The 23,252-nt window shown below is 43.7% G+C and overlaps 1 protein-coding gene across 1 annotated transcript in view; it reads left to right on the top strand.

Annotated features, from left to right (window-relative positions):
- The first annotated feature begins 1,724 nt into the window (after positions 1–1,724).
- The window catches only part of CDH20 (cadherin 20), a 199,351-nt gene continuing 177,823 nt past the window's right edge, over positions 1,725–23,252 (top strand). The window contains exons 1-2 of the mRNA XM_068160991.1: positions 1,725–1,797; positions 21,359–21,450. The gene's annotated coding sequence lies outside the window, so the exon portion shown is untranslated. The remainder of the gene's footprint in view (positions 1,798–21,358; positions 21,451–23,252) is intronic.

A 23,252-nucleotide genomic window follows, 5' to 3' on the forward strand; every position in this document is an offset into this window, starting at 1 on the left:
ATGCAGTGTACAAATTACCTTAGCCTATTTCACAGAAAAGCACAGCAGAAGCAGCAGCAGAAGCCAGCGATAAAACAGTTCCCCCTATCTAAGCCCACAGCCAGCCCCCAAAACCTGGAAACTGGAAGCAGCAACCAGAACCAGAAGCCTCTCATGCTACAGCCTGAACTTCAAGTCCCCTGATACTTAGCTCCAGCCAGCACTTAAATTCTGAAGCGGACGTGACAGCAGCGTGGTATTGAGTATCAGCAGCAGATTGAACTCAACCCATGACACCAGTGTAGGGGAATCCACTACTTCTCTTGGGGATTATATTATGTTTTAATGTAGGTCATTTTTTTCTGAAGACTGAGGAAAAAGTGTGTCAAGACCATTTTGTGTAAATAGGGCCTGCTGAAGCATTTTGCTACAAATAAACTTTGATATCTTCACTTGGATAGGATGTTTTCACAGCTGCCCCTACTCCTCAGGCTCATGATCCCCTTCACCCATGTTTTGTGCTCATCCTTGCGGTTCTCACTGGTGGTGGCTATCCTTGTTGGTAGATCTTTCCTCATCACTGAGCCCTCAGAATGCCAATTATATCTGTATTCATCATGGTCTCTTCCTCCATTGTCAAATTCATGTTTCTCAGCAGACCTTTCCCTGCAAACTGGTGGAGTTTTGGAAGAAGCTTGTACAAGCTCTTATCAAGCTCATCTGCCCTTTGTGGTATCAAATACTGTAATGGCAAGATGATACTGGGCTGTAGCTAGGCATGACCAGCTGCTATCAAAACATTGCAGGGTCATCTGCCATGACCAAGTATGTCAGGAAAAGAAGTTGTTCCTCACTAGATCTGTACTGCCAGCCCCTTCCCTGGTTCTGTCAGCTCACCTGGTGCAAGCAAAAGTAGGAGCTTCCTGAGTGAGGCAAATATTAGATGTCCTTTCCTGTCCTTATCTTTCAGATGCTATGGATAGAAACAAAGCAAATTATGAGGCATGAGTAAGGCTTTGTTTACTTTGTGCTGTCCAGCCCAGATCTAGAAGTTTGCCAGTGCTCTAGAGCATGATAATCTTTCCTTCTTTTTTTGCTTTCTCTACACAGCTCAGACACAGACTGTAGGCATTGAGACATATACAGGAAGCATTCATGAGTTGTTTTTATTCTCTTCTATAGGAGAAATACCATGGGGATATACAGAGCCTTGGCCAAATCAATTCTTTCAGTACTCTCTTTCAGTATTCCTAAGGTTGGAAGAGACCTCAAAGATCATCGGGTCCAACCTGTCATCACTACAGACCTCATGACTAGAGTAGGGAGGACACTACTGCCCACTGCAGGCTTGAATTCCATTCTTGGGAAGAAGATAGATCTTTGCCTCTGTGTGAATAGGACTAATTTTTTCAATTGCTGTTTCCAAACACATGAGACTTTATTTATTTTTTTTAATATATTTTTTTTTCTTGAAATTAGAGCTTGTTCTGTCATTCTGACATGAAAACCTGTGAATGTTGCACACTCCTGTGAACCCTGCACAGTGCCCTGACATCTTGTGCTCACTTCTCTAGGTACACTCACACATTGCAGTACAGCATCAGAGCCTGTGCCTGGATGCGCACTCCAGTGCACCCACTGTAACCAGGCCAGCCCACCTTCATCTCATCCATCGTCCAGCTGAGCTTTGACATATGTGGCCACACAGCAGGAGGGAGATCTCAGCTTAGAAAGGGTGCCACCAAGAGTGGCCTTATGGTCGAAGACTCTCTCCCACTGAAGTCAGTCTCCAGCTGCAATCAGCTGCTGTTCTGCCAGGTAACTGGACTTGGCAGGCATGTCTCTTGCACACATTACTGTCTCACAGGTAGAGTATGAGGAACTTCAAAGGTTTGAAGTTAATTATCTTCACACTGGAGAAAATGCAAGGTGCTACTGTCTCAGGCCTGAACTACAAAATAAACTTTTCCATTAGCATCAAAAAGAAACTCTGCTCCACTGTGACTGCATGCTGCCATCAGCCAAGTGGCATGAGCTGAACTCACAATTAGTAGGTCTCCATTAGTAATTTACTATAGAACATTATTCATTAAAATGATCCTTTTTGTCCCCAGAGAAAGAAAAGCTAACTTCCTCCTGCATTTCCTCAGTTGTTAATTTTCATAAGGAATTCCATGCCTTTGTGAAGGCCAGCCTGAACTTTTCTCAAAGCACTGAGCCATAGTTGGAAGTTGCCTGGTCTGCATGGTGCAAAGTCCTTGATTCTGGGACAAAGAACAGTCCTGCACATTAGCAAAGCAGCTGGTACAGCCTCTGGTATATTTATGAAAAATGTGTAGTTTTATGAGTGTGTGTAATATCATAGATATCAGCAACTTAGGCTGATTTATGAATATTAGAGTATTAATAACTCTGCTTTTTCTAGTCTGTATCCTGGGGCTTGTATGAATAAGGCTGTGGAAAGAATAGACACCTTTTTCTGGTGGTATACTTAGGTTTTCAACTATCAGAGCCTTCTTGGGTTATTCTCTTTCCATCTTCATATAATGAAATACACCAGAAGATAGTTGGTCTGTCAGAAAGCCACCAGCCAAATTGAGGTCACTTGGCCATGCACTCAAATCAAGAAGTTTCACAATGAAGTAATTTTTTCTTGCACTCCCTTATTTCAGCTCAGCTGTATGCAGGGACTTTGAGATGATCTTTCATCAGCTGGGAATGCTTCAGAGAGGGCTTTGGAAACCTTTCCTAACCCCTAGAATGCTTCTCCAGCTGTTTGCTCCCTTCTGGAAAGCTGCAACCATCTCCCACCTGTAATTCTCTTGGACTTCTGCTGATCTTGACATGGGGGCCAGTCAATTTACTCTGATCATTTGGTGACTTGTGTCTATCTGGTGCTGCTCCTGAAGGGTTTTGAATGTCAGTCTTCATGTTCATGTTTTTGTTTAAGGGTTTGTTCATTTGGGAATGTCGTCACTGTAGTTACTTGAACTCTTTGAAAGCCCATGCTTTTTAATAACTTTAGATATACTGTTTTAAGGTATTGCTTTCAATTGCTGCACTTTGTTGTGTCTGCCTCTTACTGGCAACACAACCTCAGTGAGACTTGTGGCCTGGGATCTCTCTCAGCAGAGAATGCGTGGAGGAATCACAGAATTACAGAATGTTTTGGGTTGGAAGGGACCTCAAAGATAACCCAGTGCCAACTTCCCTGCCATGGGCAGGGACACCTTCCTCTGAACCAGACCTCATCCAACCTGGCCTTGAACACCTCAGAGGGAGGGGACATCCTCCCTTGTTCCACCACCCTCACTGTAAAGATTCTCTTCCTAATATCCAGGCACACATGAATTAGAATAAACCTTTATTTAGAATAAACCAAACCAGGTTGGAAGAGACCTTCAAGATCATCGTGTCCAACCCATCAACCAATCCAACCCACCCAAACAGCTAACCCATGGCACCAAGCACCCCATCAAGTCTCCTCCTGAACACCTCCAATGACGGCGATTCCACCACCTCCCCGGGCAACCCATTCCATAGCGCAATCACTCTTTCTGTATAGAACTTCTTCCTAATATCCAACCTGAACCTCCCCTGGCACAGCCTGAGACTGTGTCCTCTTGTTCTGGTACTGGGTGCCTGGGAGAAGAGACCATCATCCGCCTGTCTACAACCTCCCTTCAGGTAGTTGTAGAGAGTGATAAGGTCACCCCTGAATCTCCTCTTCTCCAGGCTGAGCAACCCCAGCTCCCTCAGCCTCTCCTCATAGGGCTTGTGTTCCAAACCCCTCACCAACTTTGTTGCTCTTCTCTGGACTCGTTCCAGCAAGTCAACGAGTCCAGAGAAGAGCATCAACAAACCCCAAGTTGCTGTTCTGAATCCCTGTAAATACTCATTGTGATCATATATTATCACCTGCTCTGTGCTTTCAAAGGGTGTGAAAGTATTTTAAAGCATTCATCAATTAAGTCTCAAAGTACCTCATTGAGGTACTGTAAATTAGGTGATAAAGGCATCTATTTACTGAACACTGATATGCACCTTCTTCAGATATTAAATAACACATCACAGCTATTCAACAATGCACATTTCAATCCCCAAATGATGGACTGTAGCCACAAATGAGGAAATCAACTCCTGCAGCATTCACTAGTTCATTTAGCAACAGCCTCAGCCAAGAGGTTTTTTTTTAACTGAAGTCTGGAAGAGAAAGGAGCTGCTAAATACAGGAATCCCCATGTGTAAGCATGTGAAATGTGTGGGAAACAGCCTCAGACTGTGCAGGAATATGAAATATATGGACAAAATAACTGTATTTCTTCCTGTCTTGTCTCTGGTGCATGACTAGACACCAGATCTACTCATCAATTGGGTTACCTGAATTCTCCTCTCTGAAAACTGCCTTCCTTTTTAAATACTAAGACTGTAATGATGGAAAAGCTGTTACCTTGGATTACATTGTTCCTTCTTTAATTGTTTTCTCTAAATTCAGCAGTAAGCTAAATTTCAACCTAAAACTTACAAATAGGAGTATATACAATGTACAATGTATATATACATACATACACAATGTATATATACACATGGAAGAAAGGGGAGGCAACCCGTGAAAAATTTAAGGATGTTGCTAGGTCTTGCAGGAAGAAAATTAGGGAGGCAAAAGCGCATTTGGAGCTTAGTCTGGCCTCTGCTGTGAAGGACAACAAAAAGTCCTTCTATAAATACATTAATAGTAAGAGGAAGGGCAGAGACAACCTCCACTCCTTGGTGGACACGGAGGGGAACGTTGTGATAAGGGATGAGGAAAAGGCAGAGATACTTAACACCTTCTTTGCCTCAATTTTTACTAGCAGGACAGAATGTCTTCCAGACAGCTGGCCTGCAGAGCTGGCAGAAGGAGCCAGGGAGCAGCATAGTTTCATAGTTTATAGTTTCATAGTTTCATTCAGGGTTGGAAGGGACCACAAGGATCATCTAGTTCCAACCCCCCTGCCATGGGCAGGGACACCCCACACTAGATCAGGCTGGACAGAGCCTCATCCAGCCTGCTCTTAAACACCCCCAGGGACGGGGCCTCGACCACCTCCCTGGACAACCCATTCCAGGGTTTCACCACTCTCATGGTGAAGAACCTCCTCCTCACATCCAGCCTGAATCTCCCCACCTCCAGCTTCATTCCATTCCCCCTAGTCCTATCACTACCTGAGATCCTGAGAAGTCCTTCCCCTGCCTTCCTGTAGGCCCCCTTCAGATACTGGAAGGCGACAATTAGGTCACCTCGGAGCCTTCTCTTCTGCAGACTGTACAGCCCCAACTCCTTCAGTCTGTCCTCATAGGAGAGGTGCTCCAGCCCTCTGATCATCCTCGTGGCCCTTCTCTGGACACGTTCCAGCACCTCCACATCCCTCTTGTAATAGGGGCTCCAGAACTGGACACAGTACTCCAGGTGGGGTCTCACCAGGGCTGAGTAGAGGGGGAGGATCACCTCCCTCGACCTGCTAGCCACACTTCTCCTGATGCAGCCCAGGATCTGATTGGCTTTGCGGGCTGCAAGTGCACACTGAGAGCTCATGTTGAGCTTTTTGTCCACCAGCACCCCCAAGTCTCTCTCCTCAGGGCTATCCTCCAGCCAGTCACTGCCCAGCCTGTATTTGTGCCTGGGATTGCCTCGACCCAGATGCAGGACCCTGCACTTGCTCTTATTGAACTTCATGAGGTTGGCCTGTGCCCACCTCTCCAGCCTGTCAAGGTCCCTCTGGATGGCCTCCCTTCCCTCCAGCGTGTCTGCTGCACCACACAGCTTGGTGTCATCAGCAAACTTGCTGAGGGTGCACTCAATGCCACTGTCCATGTCCCCCACAAAGATGTTGAATAAGATAGGTCCCAGGACTGATCCCTGAGGGACTCCACTTGTCACTGGCCTCCACTGGGACATGGAGCCATTGACAGCCACTCTTTGGGTGCGGCCATCAAGCCAGTTCCTTATCCATCTAGTGGTCCACCAATCAAACCCATGTGTCACCAGTTTGGAGACCAGGATGTGGTGCGGGACAGTGTCGAAGGCTTTGCTCAGGTCCAGGTAAACGACATCAGTTGCTCGCCCCTCATCTATTAATTTTGTCACCTGCTCATAGAAGGCCACCAGGTTGGTCAGACAGGATTTGCCCTTGGCAAAGCCATGCTGACTGTTCCCAATCACCTCTTCACTATTCTTTTGAGCGAGTAGTGACTCCAGGAGGATCTGTTCCATGATCTTTCCAGGCACAGAGGTGAGACTGACTGGCCTGTAGTTCCCTGGTTCCTCCTTCTTGCCCTTTTTGAAGATGGGGGCAATGTTTCCCCTTTTCCAGTCTGTGGGGACTTCACCAGACTGCCAGGACTTTTGAAATATAATAGAGAGGGGTTTAGCAACCTCATCTGCCAGTTCTCTCAGCACCCGTGGGTGTAACCCGTCGGGTCCCATGGACTTGAACACTTTCAGGTTCTTCAGATGATCACGAACCTGATCTGCACTTACAATGGGCAGTTCTTCCTCCCTGTCCCTGGCTTTGACTTCCATAACATCAGGAGTGTGGCTAGAGGCCCTTGCAGTGAAGACTGAGGTAAAGAAGTTATTAAGTACCTCAGCCTTTTCCTCATCACAGGTGACCATGTCACCATTTTCTTTTCTGAGGGGGCCCACACCTTCCCTAGTCTTCTTCTTCCCATTAATATACCTGTAAAAGTTCTTAGTATTCCCTTTAATCTCCCTGGCTAGATTCAACTCAAACTCTGCTTTGGCTTTCCTGACCAGGACTCTTGCTGCTCGGGCAGCTTCCTTGTATTCCCCCTGTTCTACCTGTCCTTCCCTCCACTTCCTGTAGAGTTTCCTTTTAAGTAAGTAATAGTTTTCCACTGTTCCAAAATGGGGTAGTTGGTGATCTGCTCAGCCGCCTGGATCCCCACAAGTCCATGGGACCAGATGGGATCCATCCTAGGGTGCTGAAAGAGCTGTCAGAGGAGCTGGCCAAGCCGCTCTCCATCATTTTTCAGCAGTCCTGGCTCACTGGCGAGGTTCCAGAGGACTGGAAGCTGGCCAACGTGGTGCCCATCCATAAGAAGGGCCGGTTGGATGAGCCAGGGAATTACAGGCCTGTCAGCCTGACCTCAGTGCCAGGCAAGATCATGGAACAGGTCATCCTGAGTGCAATAACACAACACTTACAGGATGGCCAAGGGATCAGGCTCAGCCAGCATGGATTTAGGAAGGGCAGGTCCTGCCTGACCAACCTGATCTCCTTCTATGATCAGGTGACCCGCCTGGTGGATATGGGGAGGCCTGTGGATGTAGTTTACCTGGACCTCAGCAAGGCCTTTGACACCGTCCGCCATAGCAAACTCCTGGCCAAGCTGTCAGCCCATGGCTTGGACAGCAGCACTCTGAGCTGGGTTAGGAACTGGCTGGATGGCCGAACCCAGAGACTGGTGGTGAATGGTGCCACATCCAGCTGGCAGCCAGTCAGTAGCGGAGTCCCCCAGGGATCAGTGCTGGGCCCCATGCTCTTTAACGTCTTTATTGATGATCTGGATGAGGGCATTGAGTCTATCATCAGTAAATTTGCTGATGACACCAAGCTGGGGACAGGAGTTGATCTGCTAGAGGGTAGAGAGGCTTTGCAGAGAGACCTCGACAGGCTGGACAGATGGGCAGAGTCCAACGGCATGAGATTTAACGCATCCAAGTGCCGGGTTCTGCACATTGGCCACAACAACCCCATGCAGTGCTACAGGCTGGGGTCAGAGTGGCTGGAGAGCAGCCAGGCAGAGAGGGACCTGGGGGTGCTGGTTGATGGTAGGATGAACATGAGCCTGCAGTGTGCCCAGGCAGCCAAGAGGGCCAATGGCATCCTGGCCTGCATTAAGAACAGTGTGGCCAGCAGGAGCAGGGAGGTCATTCTGCCCCTGTACACTGCACTGGTTAGGCCACACCTCGAGTACTGTGTCCAGTTCTGGGCCCCTCAGTTTAGGAAGGATGTTGACTTGCTGGAACGAGTCCAGAGAAGGGCAACGAAGTTAGTGAGGGGCTTGGAACACAAGCCCTATGAGGAGAGACTGAGGGAGCTGGGGCTGCTTAGCCTGGAGAGGAGGAGACTCAGGGGTGACCTTATTGCTCTCTACAACTACCTGAAGGGGGGTTGTAAACAGGCAGAGGTTGGTCTCTTCTCCCAGGCAACCAGCACCAGAACAAGAGGACACAGTCTCAGGCTGCGCCAGGGGAAGTTCAGGCTGGAGGTCAGGAGGAAGTTTTACACGGAGAGAGTGATTGCCCATTGGAATGGGCTGCCTGGGGAGGTGGTGGAGTCGCTGTCACTGGAGGTGTTCAGGAGGAGACTTGACAGGGTGCTTGGTTACATGGGTTAGTTGATTGGGTGGTGTTGGGTGATAGGTTGGACGCGATGATCTTGAAGGTCTCTTCCAACCTGGTTTATTCTATTCTATTATTCTATTCTATATATAATACAGAGAGATGCATATATATGCACAGATATATTTGATGCATATTTATATGGATGGTTTGGTAAATAATTTGATCTGGAAGGGAGATGTATTTCCCTAATGCACACTGAATGAATTATTCAGGTATTTGAATTTGGCATTGTAATCTCTTTTCTTGAGGCTGACAGAAGTCAAGGGAAAACAGGACAAGGAGGGTACCAGCAGTTTTATTTATGGAGCAAGAAGCAAAATCTTGTTGCTTTTAAACCGTCATTGTGGGACGAGCAGAAAGTTCACAGTTCAGAAAATGTCAAAATGTAGGAGTCTGGCAGACAGAGCTGGTAAGATCTTTTGCTGCAGTGACAAGGTATTGTAGGGCTCCAGTTTCCCATTGTTTGGAGACAAAATGTGCAACAGCACACCCTTCTACAGAAACTCTGAACTTCAAGAGAAGCTAGACATGGTCTTCTCAGGACTTTCAAACTGTGCAGAAAGCACAATGACTAAACTTTTATGTTGTGGCACAGAAGGACCATCTTAGTTACTTAACCCAAGAAACCCAGGTCCCTGCAACTATTTAGATGAGCTGGCATAAAATCAGGCAGATTTCTGACAGAAATCCTTTTTGTAGCTCATTGACAGCTCATTAAATGGTATTTCTGAGACACATTTCTGTTTCAAAGAATTGACAACTTCTGACACAGGCATGTCTTTTGGAAAATTCCAAACTACATTCCCATTTTCTTCTTGGCAATTATGATAATATGACAACTTCCTGGTTTAGAGCCCTTATCATCTTTGCACCAGAGGAAATGAGGAGTAACATTGAAGTAATTGAATTTAAATTGGTAGAAAATTTTTATAGAGGGGAAGTGGGGCTCTGCTCTCACTTTAGGCTCCTGGATGAATGTCCACATGGTATTTTTTCTAACATTTAGAATTATTGGCAAGTGTGGTATTTAGAAAAAAGGCTAATTTAGAGATTAGAGTTTATGTTCTGTGACCTTGGAGTCTGATTACAACAGTTCTTCTTGATTCTCTGCTGACTGATCAACAGGGGTTGTTTTTTATGCACGATGCAATTGCTGCCATGGATTTTTAGCTAGGTCTTGTTCAGTTTACTGCTGTACAGCTGCTTCAAAAGTTATTTTAATTGCATGTGTGGCTAGCCACCTTCCTCTGCATCTTCACAACGTGACTGAATTTATCTTAATACCCTGAATACGAAGGAAGGAAGCTCTATTATTTCTATATCTCAGGTGACAAAAGAAAAATACACTCTTTCTTAGGTGATACATCACTCACTGGTGCTGATAGCAATCAGGGTATTGACTACTGAGCACTGAAGAGCTCTTGCTTGTCACTGTCAGAGCTTCCTTGTTTTGTATTACTGAAATGCTTAGTGAAGCAGAGTCTGGCTCCTCAGCCCAGTGCTTATGCCATGCACATCAGTGTGGAAAGCCAGAGTGTTGGGCTTCTGTGCCGTGGAAAGTGGGGAAACACTCCCACAAGAAGTTCATGTGCAGATACCTGGAGCATGCAGAGGACTAGACCATTATAGTCCCATGACTTGTGCATTCATCTTGGAAGTCAGTGACTTCAAATTGAGCCTGTAGCCTGAACCACAAAGAACCACTGATTTGTTTGGCACCTAAGTGTATTCAAGTTACTGGCTGTTCTTAAAAAAACAAGCAAACAAAAAATGGCACTCATTGACAAGAAATTCTATATTTGGCCTGAAAAATCAGTCTTCTCAACAGTTAAAATCATTAACTGTTTTTTAAAGTGTTTTAATATTTTTTTAAATTACAACATTCTAAAAGAATAAATTTACAACTTTTTTTTTTAAATCAGAAATTTCCCAGGTGATTCTGATCCACTCAAAACACAGACATCCAGGAGGCATAAGGTCTGAACAATCCTCTCCCAAAATCAAAGCTAACATCCAATTGTTTCTCAGGCTCTCTTACATTTTCTTCCAGGGTTGAAATTTTATGATTTCTTTCAGCTCTAGGTTAAGGGGTTTGTACCAAATACCAGCCTCAAATGGATAGGCCTGTGGCTGTTTGACCACTGTGCAGAACATCAAGGTAGAAAAACTGATGCAGCAAATCCTCCTAAAGATTTTGAAAAAAATTGATTTGAACACCCCCCCCCGCCCAGTTCTGTTGCAGGGTTGAGGTGCAATGTAGTGCAATAGAGAAGAGCACAGTAGAAGAAAGAAGATTCTCTGGTCCACCCAGAATGGATACGTGCAATAATGTTGCTAAACAATTTATTCACTGTTAAGTCTTTGTATTCCAACCTAAGATTTCTTACTGACTGATGCCAAACCCTAGAGATAAGATTTCCTCCCTCCTTTCATTTTTCACTGGGAAGAGCTGATAATCTGGTGCTTTACAGAAACCTTTCTGGGTCCCTAACCTTGGACAGCTTCTGTGCTCTACTGTCGATTCCTCTGAGCTTTTTTCCTGCTATGCATGAATGCTGTAATATTACAGCAAGACCTGCAGACAGGAACAGAGGCAACTGGAACCTATTAGACCATGAACTTCATTTTCTGAGGACCTGCAGCTCCTGTTCAAGTTGTGTATGTTGGCAGTTTCTGAAAATGAGATGCACCTTCCCCCCACTTTTTATAAGAAATTTTAACAAAAGCCTCTTGGGCTGAAATATTGTTGCAGGAAGGCTGATAGTTAATAAACCTTGTCAGCCCTGCCTCGTGCTTCTAATCACATTTTACAGTGTGTTTTGGTTTAGTTTTTAATCTCATCTGTTCTCTCTCTTTGCCTGTGTTTTTAGCTTTATGACTGAAAGCCCTTGATGGGCAATGCACACACATGCATCACTTGCAGAAAGGTAAAATGTGCTTCTACCACTGTTTTTTTTCATTTACTATACATACTACATTTTTTTCCAGAAAGGCTTTACTTTAAAGAATTGCTCTGTCTTCACAAGTGGAAACCAAAGCTCATTTGTCATAGATACACTAATATTTCCAAAAGCAGATTGTTTCTTTTAATAAAGAACGGGTGCACCCTATTTTGTCTTAACCACTGCTGAGGACACAGCCAGCAGTGAGTCCTGAAAAGCTGAAGGGTTGCTTTTGGTGGTTTAGAAACCCCACTAGCAGAAATCAATATAGCTGCAATCACTCCAGTGATGTTGATTATCATCAGATGAAAATCAGGAGCCCGTTTCCCTTCTTTTAACCCTGGGAAATCTTCCTTGTATTAATCAAAGTTAATAATACAACGAAGTAACCAGTGTGTGTTTATATATACACTTCAGATAATAGTTTTACTTGGCTTCTATTTATAAGCACAATAAATAAAACGCTTGTAAGTAACAAAGCTGCAGATACAATCAGCATTGCATATGCTGCAGCAATAGATTCTCTAAATAGAAAACATGATGGTGAAGCACCTGTAAACAACTTATTTAATAGAAAATAGTGAGATCTGTGAAAGCTAGATAACTTCTTGATCATGCAATGCATTCATGAGTGCATAAGATCACTGCCAGTGCTTGAGTTCTGGACAGCTTGGTGGAATTCCTTGCAATGCCTGCATGAAAGATGTTTCTTTAGCTTCAGCTGCAGCAGATTTTGTTTTTCCCTTTTGTTAGCCTGTGGCAAGTCAAGCAAAATAACAACTACTGCAAATATTTGCATCATTAATATTATATTTGGACATCTATAATCAAACCCATGGCTTTATAGAGGGAATAGCAAATATGTTCAGCAGTTTAGTGTAAGTGCCGCAAATCCATAGCCTGCTAGTTTTTTTGGTCCTGCCTAAGTGCTCTGAGTCCAGTGAGTGCTCACAGCCACTGTGCAATGTGACAGGATGAGTTTTGCTCTCTGCCTTTATTCAAGAACCACCATGCAGTTGGATTTAAAAGGTCACACTAAAGTGAAAGGGTCAGGCTAAATGCACATGTGAATTACCCTTTCCCTGAACACAGGCTTAAGCCAATAAGAAGTTTGCCTAGATGTACATTCTTTGGTGTCTCTAAAAATCAAGCTATTCATCTGTCTCTGAGAAAACCAGCTGTTGATCTTCTAATCAGTTGAATAAACAGTTCATACAGATGTATGAGGTGTAAAGGACAAAACTCTGAGCAGCGAAGTCAACACAGCTTGGGTGGAAAATGTAGGGAAAGTCAAGGGCTATTGTGGAATAGTTGCAAAGCAGTTTGCTAGAGCACGAAGCAAAAAAATGGTCTATTTTTTCATATTCACTGTTGAATGTACACAGAAACATTAAAAGATCTGGTGGCTTCAATCTGCTCTAACCTTTTTACCTCTGTGGAGTGATCTACTAACTCACTCTTAGCTCTACAAGTTACGAGTTAGCACTTTGCTCACTCATGAAGATGAATAGAAACATCTGTCCAGCTTTCAGCCATCTTGCACTCTCTATGTGAATAAACAAGCTATGTTATTCAATTAATAAGATTTGGCTTCACTTTGGTTACAGGAAGGGAGGTGTTTTTCTCTCCTTTTATTAGTAAATGAGAATTGGTAGCTGCATGAGTGTTAATGATGAGCTACTAAATGCCTACCCACATCCTGTTTGTGTGCTGATGCAAATGAGCTGATGGAAAATTCTGTATTGTAGATTATAACCTTTTTTTTTTTTTAATTGAGAAAAGTAGAAGTCTGTTTTTCATACAGGAAGGGAAACTAAATCTTGATTGCTCTTTGGCAGCGGGTAGACAGCAGAAGCTTTATCGTCTGAAAAATAATAGTGGTAAACCATTAAATACAGTGTTTAGTATAGTATCAGTAAACTCCACAAAAGTGGTCATATCAGCATTTAATGACTGATTTGATGTCACATTAGCACATTAACACACTCAGAGTTTGCTTGGGGTCGTTAAATGTGTGCTATTAGTTGTCAGTAATAACCAGTTTTACATGCATTATTTGCTAATATATACCTTGTGTATATCATATGCAGCTGAGCATAACAACAGTGGAAAACAGATCACCCAATTCTATCCATTTTTCACACTTCATAAATTGAATTTTAACACTGTAGTGATTCTGGTGCATACTGGAATTAGGAAAGACAATCAGTCTTTCTGTATTTAAAATGCCTCTCTGTTCCTGGAGTTTGAAACAAAGGCTTATGTTCTAAATATATTGCTGGTGAAGAAATAGTCCTTTCCACCCTAACATACTCCCACTGTCAGTCTTGCCCCAAAATACTTCACTGAAGAAGTAAAAATGTGGCTGTTTTGACTTTAAGCTATGAAGTCCTGTCATCTCAGAGAAAACTCACTTTTCTGTGTTGCTGTCCCATAAGTGGAGTCATTCACCCAGTGTGCATTACACCGCTGCACACAGAACCAAGGTGCTCTGATTTTATTGTATATTTGCAAATATGGGCACACAAGGTGGTAATTCACCTAAGTGAGAACTGAATCACACAAATCTACCATCATTTATACATCTCAGGTTAGTAAATCCTTCCCATTTAATACATATTGGTCACTTTTCTCTTCCTCTATTGGTTAGTCCATTCCTTGCTTTGATTTAAAGGTATGATACTCAAAAAAAATAAAAATGAAGATGCATGCCCAAGAGGGGCAGTCACCTTCAAGGAAGTGGCTATCTTAAAAGGGGAGGTGTGTCAGTTGGATGTTAATCAAATTATGATGACCATAGTTCACACTAAGTTCATCTATAGTTAGTCTATAACCACTAAAAATGCTTACTTGGCCAAATTTATATGCTCTGCTTAGCAAGATGAATATTCATCCTCTTTTGAGGCTTTTCTCATCTCCCTGTCTCTCTAGACCTATGGTCTTTCAGCAATCATTCATTTATTACTTTGTAAGACCTATGGTCTTTCTGTGATCATTCATTCCTTCCCATTCTTCACATCATCAAACATGTTCTTCTTGCATAGAAATTAATGACTCTGCAAGTCCAGCTCAGAGTCAAAGCAGGTAATATGATGTAACACTATTGAGCACCTCAATGCCACCCTAGCACAGTGAGTGAGTGAGGCTGAGATAGAGTGCTCAGGGCAGTGAGAGGCAGGCTGGAGAAGTGAGAAGCTCCCTGAGGGCTCAAGTGGCTTCTGCAGCTGCTCATCACATCTGGAGTCTGGCTAGTTCCTTGAGGTCCCATCTTCATCCACCCTCAGCTTGTGTTCCACAGGAGAAAGTCACTCTTGCAATAAGGGAAGGATCTTCTATGTACATCTAGGGAGGCAGAGGCAAAGGGGAGGCTCCTCTTGATGGACTGTGTTTTAATCCTCCTTTTTGAAGGAGAGACTCTTGTTTTGCAAGTGCTTATGCTGGATGAAGCCTTGATGGTTCATCGCAGCAGGTTTTCCCCAAGGCCACGTTACTGCATATTCTCCCTCCCTTGATGTCTACTTGCACAGCTTGTTCCAGTTTCAGAGACATGACTGATTCTGCTGAGGGTACCAGTGCATAAAATTGAAGTGCCAGAAGGACCAATAACATCTCTAGGAAGAGAATGGACTTTTTAAAGTGCAATCAGAATGATTCCTTCACTTAACAAGTTACCATGATACTTCTGCTCAACTTTTGCACAAATATCAGGTCATGAGGCTTGAAGCAGTCTAGCAGAAAAGACTGTTTTCAGCTATTGAAGCTTTAATATTACAACAGTTGTAAGAAATAAATGTAAATGTCCACAGCGTTTATGTACTTAGAGTCTACAGCTGCAAAACATTATCTCTCTTAAATGCATAAGGTTTTAAACTGTCCCCATTCAGTGCAGTGGCAAATCTTTCTCTGATGTCAGTGGCTTAATATCAGGTGCCATGTGTCAATACTGCTGCAGTAGCTGGCATGACTTCAGGATTGTTAAAAATGCCATGCAAGAGTTTTATTGTAACTTGTCAAGAGAAGAGACAGCTCCTGGCATTCACAGTGTGCTGTACTCCTCCCATCAAAATCACATTGTCTCTGTTGCACTGCATCCTAAGCTGGTTTAAGGTTTTTCAGAGGTGTGGGGAAGATCAGTTTTGCTGCTGTGAAGTATGAAGAGAGCTGGGGTTCAGCTGCTGTTTCCATAAGAAGTGAGGGTGAGGGAATGGAAATGGTTTGGAGACCGGAGGTAGGAATGAGACTTATTGCTCCCACTGTGAGGGGAGAATGTGTTTCTGTGATGAGCTGCCCCATGGCCACCAGCAGCCTTGATTGTCACAGCAGGACAAGCCTGATTTTCAGTGTGGTAATGACCACTCTCACCAAGAGCATTTACTGTTCTGGGCAATTTTCTGCTCAGACCAGTCTGCAAGCTGATCCTGTATCATATAGGCATATGTGCATTTTTGCATATGCATATATGCCAAGACTGGCATCTCACCTTTGCAGTTGTCTCCCCACATCCAAACGTATCTAGAACTTTAGGTATTTGATTATCATATAGCTCCTTGATGCACAGCTGCAGTTACACTGCTCCCTGTGTCGAACTTTCAGAACAGGCATGGAGAAGTTGGAGAGGTTAAAGAAAGCAACCCCATGGAAGAAATACATTGCTTAATAAGGAACTCAATGAACAAAGTGGAACCTACTTTCCCATGGTGTCAGATCTCATGGTTAGGTTCCTCAGCGTCTAGTAAGGCATGGATGCCAGTTGAAGATGTCCCTTTAATAGAAGGAGCCATGTTCCAATCAAAGGTTTCTGCCTTGTTGAATTCCAGTGTTGCCTTAAAGGGGGCATTGTCTTGCAACTTCCTCTTCCTTCTGCTAATAGGATCATTCTTCTCCATCCACCTATTTTCATGTAACTTGCAGGAGCTTATTGAGAGCAGTTTCAACTTGATTTGCCAGATCAAGTGGTTTCAGAAACTACTGGGGAGACCAAGACAGGACATGCACTTAGGTAAATGCCTAACCTCTGCTTCCATGAGGAGCCAAGTAGAGCAACACTCTTACAATAATAATGATATTATTTTCCAAAACAAAAGTATAAACTAATATAAATCAGAATGAAACAAACATGCAGAACACCATGTAACACCAACCATAGAATCATTTAGCTTGGAAAAGACCTTCAAGTCCAACCAGTAATCCTACTCTGCCATATCCCCAAGCACCACATGCAGACAGCTTTTAAACATATCCAGGGATGATGACTCAACCACCTCCCTGGGCAGCCTGTTTCAGCGCTCTGCCACCCTCAAAGTAAAGAAGCTCCTTCTCAAGTTTAGGTGGAACTTTCTGTGTTCAGGTTTATGCCCATTACCTCTTGTCCTGTCACTGGGCACTACTGAGACGAGTCTGGTCCCATCTTCCTGACACCCAACCCTTAATTAAGAAGATATTTCCCCCAAGCATCCTCATCTCTAAGCTGAACAGACCCAGCTCTCCCAGTCTTTCCTCATATGATAGGTGTTCCCTGTGGTCATGCACTGGACTCTCTCCAGTAGCTCTTTGTCCCTCTGGAGCTGCATTGCCCAGAACTGGACACAGTACTCCAGTTGAGGCCTCACTAGTACAGAATAGAGAAGGAGAACCTCCTTCATCCTAGTGGCCACACTCCTCTTAATGCATCCTAGAATGCCATTGGCCTTCTTGTCCATGAAGGCACAGTGCTGGCTCATCATCATCCTGTTGTTTGCCAGGACTCCCAGATAATGGTGAGCATCTCACTTGAGGGTCATGAGAGGAACCAGTATTGAGTTTTACGGTGTGCCTTTCCAGTGCGGTAACAAGTACTGTGTCACACTGTGTCCCAAGTACTGATATAGGCTGGGCAGCAACTGGCTTGAGAGCAGCCCTGAAGAAGAGGACTTGGAGGTGCTCATGGATGAGAAGCTCAACATGAGCCCCCAGTGTGCACTTGCAGCCCAGAAAGCCAGTCACATCCTGGGGCTGCATCAAGAGAAGCATAGCCAGCAGGTTGAAGGAGGTGATTCTCCCCCTCTACTCCTCTCTGGTGAGACTCCACACGGAGTACTGCATCCAGTTCTACAGCCCCTATTACAGGAAGCATCTGGACATGCTGGAGCGTGTCCAGAGAAGGACCACACAGGTGATTAGAGTGGTTGAGCTCCTCTTCTATGAGGACAGACTAAGAGAGTTGGGGTTACTCAGTCTGGAGAAGAGAAGGCTTCGAGGAGGCCATATTGTGGCCTTCCAGTATCCGAAGGGAGCCTACAAGAAAGTTGGTGAGGGGCTTTTTAGGGTGTCAGGGAGTGATAGGACTAGGGGGAATGGAACAAAAATAGAAATGTGTAGAGTCAGATTGGATGTTAGGAAGAAGTTCTTCACCATGAGGATGGTGAGACACTAGTATAGGTTGCCCAGGGAGGTGGTGGAAACCTCATCCCTGGAGGTTTTTAAGGACAGGCTGGATGTGGCTCTGAGCAATCTGATCTAGTGTGAGGTGTCTCTGCCCATGGCAGGGGGGTTGGAACTAGATGATCCTTGAGGTGCCCTCCAACCCTGACAATTCTATGATTCTATGATTGGAAGCTGCATAGTTAATGGGTTAAATGCTTAGCCGTGTTCTTTTCTGTGACCAGTCAATGTATTTTATCTTTAGTGGCCTGTGCTGTGTTAGCAAGAGTGTTTCAATTAAGTTAATTTGGGTGTAAGTGGTTTTCACTCATACTTGTGCAGTCTGGCTAATACCTCCATGAGTTGGTCTATGATTAATGTTGTCAAATATATCCTACCATCAGCGCATACCAAGTTCTCATAAAGTACTGACATATATTTGTCAGCAGATTCAAGTATTTTTTGTGCATATAGGCAAAATTTGGATCTCCTCAAGGTCATATTCATATTTCGTAAAAGGAGTGTCAAAAGATGAAAATGTCAATTGCATATCACTTATTAGGAAGAAAAAAGAGCTGGAATATATGATGACCTTCAGTAACAAGACTGTAGATGAAGTAAACTTCCCAGGATATGAAAGAAATCTTCTCTACTAGTGATCAGAACACACTTCTCCAAAACGTTAACACATGTTGCTCTGGCAAGGCAGAGTATCAATCCAATCACAGAAAGTAACTATGAGAGTAGTTACCCTTGTTTATCAAATGTACACTGAAGTAGAATAGAGTATCCCATCTCTGCTACTAACTTGTTGCTTGTTCTTTCTCAAGTCGTTAATTCTGTTTGCATATGGCATATCGCTGCTGCTTCAGGGTCTCTGTCAGTGTACAGGGAGCTCTCTGTAACCTCCAGGAGTCTGTCTCAGACAATGGGTTTGCACAACACTCAGCACAGTGGGATCCCATAATCATAGAAACATAGAACGGTCTGAGTTGGAAGGGACCTCTGAAGGTCATCTAGTCCACCCCCCTCTGCAATAAGCAGGGACATCCACAACTAGATCACAGAATCAACCAGGTTGGAAGAGACCTCAGGATCGTCAAGTCCAACTGATGACCCAACCCTATCAAATCAACTAGACCATGTCACTAAATGTCCTAATCCAGTCTTTTCTTAAACACTTCCAGGGATGTTGACCCCACCACCTTCCTGGGCAGCACATTCCGATAGGCAATCACTCTCTGCGAGGAACTTTTTTCTAAGATCAAGCCTAAACTTCCCCTTGCACAGCTTGAGACTGTGTCCTCTTGTTCTGTTGCTGGTTGTCTGGGAGAAGAGACTAACCCACTAACAACCACCCTTTAGGTAGTTACAGAGAGCAATAAGGTCTCCTCTGAGCCTCCTCTTCTCCAGGCTAAACAACCCCAGCTCCCACCCCTCACTAGCATTGTTGTCCTTCTCTGGACACATTCAAGCAACTCTGCATCTTTCTTGAATTGAGGGGCCCAGACCTGGACACAGTACTCAAGGCTGCCCAGAGCCTTGTTGAGCCTCACTTTGAACATCTCCAGGGATGGGGCCCCAACCACCTCCATGGGCAACCTGTTCCAGTGTTCCACCACTCTCACAGTAAAGAACCTGTTCCTAACATCCAATCTAAATCTGCTCTTTTCTAGTTTGAAGCCTTTGCCCCAGTCCTCTCAATACAGGCCTTTGTAAACAGTCTCTCCCTCCATCCTTTTTGTAGGCCTCTTTCAGGTACTGGAAGGCAGCTATTAAGTCTCCCTGGAGCCTCCTCTTATGTAGGCTGAACAATCCCAGCCTGTCCTCATAGCAGAGGTGGTCCAACCCCTGATCATTTTCTTGGCCCTCCTCTGGACCCTCTCCATCAGATCCATGTCCTTCCTATATTGAGGTCTCCAGACCTGGATGCAGTACTCCAGGTGAGGTCTCACCAGAGCAGAGCAAAGTGGCAGAATAATCTCTACTGGCAATGCATCTTTTGATGCAGTCGAGGATGTGATTTGCCTTGTGGGCTGCCAGTGCACACTGTCTGCTCGTATCCAGCTTCTTGTTCATCAGCACTCCCAAGTCCTTTTCCACAGGGCTGCTTTCTATCACCTCACCCCCTAGTCTGTGAGGATTATTCCAGCCCAGGTGCAGAACCCTGCACTGGCTCTTGTTGAACCTCATCAGGTTCACCTGGGCCCACCTCTCCAGGTTGTTCAGGTCCCTCTGGTGTATTGACAACACCACTCAGCTTAGTGTCATCTGCAGACTTGCTGATGATGCACTCAATCCCACTCTCTATATTATTGATAAAAGAATTAAACTTGTTTGCTTATGTTTATACTTACTCATAAAATGGCAATATTTTATTTCTATTGCTGTTTGAATATACATGTTAAATAAACTATAAATCATCTTCTTGTTTTAGACACCCACAATAAGAGCCATACTGGGAAATAGGAGCATGCTAAGAGTGTGAGGAATATAACCGGTTTGTTTTGAATAGACTTCAATGTGTGTAAACAACCAAAGATACAGTAATGCTGGAGTTTGCTTCATTGACTTGGAACACAAACACAGTCAAAGTTTACATTAGTAAAATTTTGCCCAGGAATGTTTCTGAGCACTGGAAAACAAGGATATGTACTCTTGATTTGTTAGGACATCACCTTATTTGCTTTTGCCCCATATCCAGTCTTCCCAAATAACACCCAGCCATGTTTTGGGAGCTGGAATTTACCACAAGTTCTTCCTTCTTCATGCGTTTGGTGGAAATTCAATTAATCTCTGCCCTGAACACTTCTTCTGCTCTATTCCATTTCCCCACTACAATGAGTCTGTGTAACCCCTGACTAAAATGTAGTGCAGGAGATGTAGTCAAGCCAGAGAGACCAATGCATTCATGAGAACAGGACTGCATGAATTAGAATTACAATTTGCACAAAACTCTGACAGCTCAGAGGAGCAGAGTTAAGTTGTCACTCCCTGCAAATGCTGACTTCCTTGACATATTTAAATGAAAGAAAATTTGCAGAGTTCCTCACTTCCACTTGTAGGTTTTATTTTGACTTGTCATTGTAATTCAGGGTGGAAACAGTATTCAGCATTGGGATGGCAGGCAGGAAGAGCTCATAATTCAGCCTCCCTACTGCCTGGTGTTACCCGACACGGAGCTAGAGCAGCTTCAGCTTGAGCAACAAGTATCCCAGAGTGCTATTAACCAAGCCCTTTCCCACTTAACTGAATGTCTAAAAGTGATCATTCAGTGGTTCTGTTTATATACTTGACGTTACTTTATGTTTGCTCTCAAAGAGGCTTTATAAAAAGACTAATGGTGAATTCTAAATATGTATTATCTTTAGTCAAAGCATGTGGCATGTGTTACAAGTTAGGACTGTTGACATATTCCAGCCTGCTTCAGCAGGTGTTGCCAGAGCTGTGCAAATTTTGGCAGACAGGTTGTTGAGCCAAGTATTTGCTTCTAGACTTTACTATCTTTCTTCTCATTTGTGCTGAGGTTTTTTGCTTGGTTTGTGTTTGTTTGTTTGTTTTTGAAGGAGCAGTGTTTGTTGCTTCTTCCATCAGACAAATTTCTCTCTTTCTCTTTTTTTTCCCCCAGGAAGAAGCTTTAGTGGATTTTCTTCAGAAACTTGAATCACAGAATGCCAGATTGGAAGGGACCCCATGGATCATCTGGTCCAACCTTTTTAGGTAATACTATAGTTTAAATGAGATTGTCTAGGACCCTGTGGTCACCCAGCTGGGTCATAAAATTGCCCAATGTAGGGGAATCCACTACTTCCCATGGGAGATTATTCCAATGTCTAACTGTTCTCGTGGTGAACAATTTTCCTTCTGGAGTCCATTGGGCATCTCCTCAGGAGTAACTTGTATCCATTAGCCCTTGTCTTTTACATGTGACTCCCACTAAAAAGGGAGTCTCCATCCTCCTGGTAGCCAGCATTTATGTACTGGTACATGGTAATAAGGTCTCTCCTAAGCCTTCTCTTCTCAAGGCTGAACAAACCTAGTTCTCTCAGCCTTTCCTCATATGGCATGTCTGCCAGTCTTCTGATCATTCTCTTAGATCATTCTCTTAGCCCTTCTTTGGACACTTTCCAGCCTGTTGGCATCTTTTTTGTACATCGAGGACCAAAACTGCACCCAGTGCACCAGGCATGGTCTGAGAAGCACTGAGTGGGCTTATTTATCTCTGCTGGTGATGCCCTTGTAGATGCAACCCAGCATCTTGTTGGCTTTCTTTGCTGCTGCAGCACAACTGTTCACTCATGTTGAGCTGAGTGTATCCACTTATATTGGTCGTCAGTGTAAATGTCTTACTCAGTAATATGCAAATGCACACACTTAGTCATGCTTTCAGTGGATGTGTGTTTAAATTATTTATTTTCAAGCACCTCAATAGTAATTTAAAAACACAGACCAGCCCAGTCTATCAGAAAAACTGATTAAGTAACCTGTATAGTACACTTCAGGTATTAAAAACTAAGTCACACTCAATCCTAGCCTCTTAAAAGAAGTTACGTCACTCATTTTCCTGAAAAGAACATCTATCTCATCCATGTCAAAAACAAAATGTTTGCTGTTGTGTTTTGAAATCTGAATAAAAGCCTTTTTCTTCAGTGGAGCCAGATAAACAACTCACAGAACAGGCTCTAGGATGGTATTGATGAAGTTAATGGGTTTTCAATAGATCATCAGAGATTACCCTCTGGAGTGCACTAGGAGAATTACTAAAATTACATGACTGTCAGCATTTTTGAGCTGAAAATGCACTGTATCTAGATGCAGTGAAATAATTTTAGATAGTACATTGTGTATCAATACAGTGCCACAATGGGCTCAGGAGGGGAAAAACCCCACTAGTTATAATACCCTGTAGGATATCCTTTTATGTTTGGATCTGAGGAACATCAAATTTGGTCTTTTGAAAGTATTATAATGTTTTTATTTATGAAACTTCTCTCTCATAGTAATAGCTAATCTGTATCTGGGCATAGATGTGACTGACAGTTTCAGAGTTTGCATGAAGCCACAGTAATGATTAGTCACCATAAAGTTTGGCAGTGTTTTGTCCTCTGGGAATTCTCTCTGAAGGTTCACAAGAAAGGAACTGCTGATGGGAAAGCCTTAAGTAAAAAAAGGAAATATCAAAAAGCTGATGTAAGTGGTGTGATGTAGGAGACAAGAAAAAAAAAGCACAATCAGAAACACTGGCATCCAGCATTGTTAATGGTAACAGGAATTGAAAGCCACAAATTAATTAAGTATTGAGTACTTAGAATTTCCATTCAGAAAAAACATTGATTTTGTGCTCTGTTCCTTACTGATGGTAATTTTGTAGAGAAGATAGCAAAGGACTACTGCATATGCCCTTTTTTCTACTCCTGCTCTCATGGGCAGGTTTATCCAAATAAATCTGGGATGTATTTGCCTACCATGATAGTCAAGGCTGTGCTGATAGAACACCTTGGGGTGAGGCAGGATGGGAACTG

Source organism: Melanerpes formicivorus, unplaced genomic scaffold (genome assembly GCF_026170545.1).
Source record: "Melanerpes formicivorus ecotype bairdi unplaced genomic scaffold, bMelFor1.0.p_v2 SCAF_55, whole genome shotgun sequence".
Taxonomy (NCBI): domain Eukaryota; kingdom Metazoa; phylum Chordata; class Aves; order Piciformes; family Picidae; genus Melanerpes; species Melanerpes formicivorus.